This window comes from Micromys minutus (genome assembly GCF_963924665.1).
Source record: "Micromys minutus genome assembly, chromosome: 20".
In the NCBI taxonomy this organism is placed as follows: Eukaryota; Metazoa; Chordata; class Mammalia; order Rodentia; family Muridae; genus Micromys; species Micromys minutus.
This window is the reverse complement of record NC_137955.1, coordinates 32,729,977-32,732,476: the sequence shown is the minus strand read 5'-3', so window position 1 is coordinate 32,732,476 and position 2,500 is coordinate 32,729,977. Positions and strand designations below refer to the sequence as shown.

Genomic DNA, 2,500 nt, shown 5'->3' with positions numbered 1-2,500 from the left:
ATTGTAATATGTGTCTATGTGCTACATAGCGGGAACCTCTGGAGTCTTCTCCAGCAGCTTTCATAGGATGACAGATTACGTGAAGGCAACTGAGAAAACTAATAAAAATTGTTACAACCATGTAGCACTTCAAATATACTGAAAATTTAGATGGTTTCTTAACTAGTGACAGAAAGATACCTAGAAAAGGCTCCACTGTGACTTTATGTACTGAGCACCAGCATTCTGGAGTAGGTCAGAATGTTTCCTCTGTACAAAACGCTATTCCTTAGCAGGTTGGTTCTTGTTTTAGTGGTCAAAGACTGAAGGCAGAGTCTCCCATTCTTTGTGTCCTTGTCCTTTGCAGTACAAACTATCTGGAGCCTGTCCTAGACCCTAAATTAATTCTTGATCTAAAATGGAGAATATGTTAATATTTAAAAATTAGAATAAATATGTATAGATTATAGGGACCTCATTAAGTAGGAAAATGACAATTTGGGAAAATGGTTGGTGAGGGATACTTAATCATGAAAATAAAGTTAAAGAGAAACCAAACAAAAGTTAAAGAGAAATGCTTCCATATTTGTAGATTCCTATAGCATATAGTTTTTTTTTTTTTTGAGGTAAGGTAACTTTAAAATAAGTTTTGTAGTCCACTTAGATGTCATATAGACTGTGAAACAAACAATAATAAAATAACAGTTACTACAAGATAGACAATTACTAAACTGTACTTCAGTGTCATTGCAACCACTCACGTTGGCTCCAGAAAAATCAAACAAACAGACAGACACAAATCCAAAAACTCTAATATCCAATAATTTATTCAATGTGTTCAGAAACCTCTGTATCAATAGAAGGAAATTATCTGAAAATCTCTTGGATAAAATTCTGCAAAGATGAATCGGGACAGCACACTAACTGAGCTCTACCTTCACAATTCACGTTCCAAATTAAAATTAATTGGGATTAATTTTAATTTTTCTGTCAACTTTGTGAATAATGTAACAGAGGTAACATTGGAAAACTAAAATAAGTTATGTAAGAGGACAGTCAGCAAAATGTGTGCAACCATACGCCAATAAAATAGTAATAATAATATTAATAATAATAATAATAATAATAATGATAATGCTGATTACTTCCAATGTAGCCTACATTAATATGTATTTATACTAAAATACATATATATATTATCACTTTATAAAATAAAAATACAAATTAACCCTTTATGAACAAAGATCAGAGAGGATCTCTACTTAAATTAAAACAATTCTTTATTTTGCTTGCGTAATGACTCAATGATAAACACAATCTGACTTCAATCCTCAGTGGAAGGAAAGAGCTAGTTTCAGTTTGTTGTCTTCTAATCTCCATATGCCTTCCCAGGTATGCAAAAATCCATATGTACACATAAAAGGAAGTTAATTGGTTTAGTTTCAATCAGACATCTAGGAAACGTCTCTTCCTCCATGGCTCAGGGATAACTTGCAGAAGAACAGAAGAAAAGGTTGCAAGAGAAAAGGCTAGTGCTTGACTGCATGCAAATAGGCTTCTATAAACATCATAGAGCTTATGCGCAACACCACACCTACTGGCTGTGACTGTGGGCACAGCATCTGTGCAAGATTAAGGCAGGCAGAATTCCAGCAGGATCAGGGCACAGGTCATGGAATCACACTTTCAGCTGAGGAGCTACTGGGGGGTGATCATTCCTGCATGAGGAAGAGTCATTTTACTTTGGGGAAGTGATCCATTCCTTAAAGGCTACACCTGCTTCAGTACATAGGCTGCTCCCATACAATCAATACTGTCAGCATTGAAGGTTTTATATATATATATAAATGGATAAATGTATACATGAAGTTGAAAAACAACAGTAGTAGAGAGCCTGAGGGAGAAACTGGAGCAAAGGTGACCCAGATAACTGTAAACTTCCTATAGCAGTCTCCTAAGAGACCCTGCCAGAGTCCTACAAATACAGAGGCAGACACTGGCAGCCATTGAACTGAGTAGAGTCTTCAATAGAGAAGTTAGAGAAAGGACCGAAAGTGCTGAAGGGGTTTGCAAACTCATAGACAGAACTACAATATCAACCAACCAGACCTGCCAGAGCTCCCAGTGACTTAACCACTAACCAAAGAGTGCACAAGGAAGGACCCATGGATCCATCAGAGGATGGCCTTGTTGGGCATCAACAGGAAAAGAGGCCCTTGGTCCTGTGATGGCTGGATTGTAGGGGAATGCCAGAGTACGGAGGCTGTAGTAGGTACGTAGGTGGTATGGGAGAGCACTCTCTTAGAGGCAGGGGAGAGGGGGATGGGATATGGGGATTCCAGAGGTGAAACTGGGAAAGGAGATAACATTTGAAATGTAAGTAAAGAAATAAAAATTAATAAAAAATTAACGAAGAAAATGTGGAATAAGAAAGACCCCATGGGCAGCTTTATGTGTTTAAATATACATGTTCACAGCTTTAGTGTGACATTTCCTACAATTATCCTCAGAAGAACAAGAT

At 37.0% G+C, this 2,500-nt stretch overlaps 1 protein-coding gene across 1 annotated transcript in view; it reads right to left on the bottom strand.

The window, feature by feature from the left end:
• The window catches only part of CDH9 (cadherin 9), a gene marked incomplete at both ends in the record, with an annotated part of 81,336 nt that overhangs the window by 47,712 nt on the left and 31,124 nt on the right, over positions 1-2,500 (bottom strand). The gene's annotated exons all lie outside the window — the stretch shown is intronic.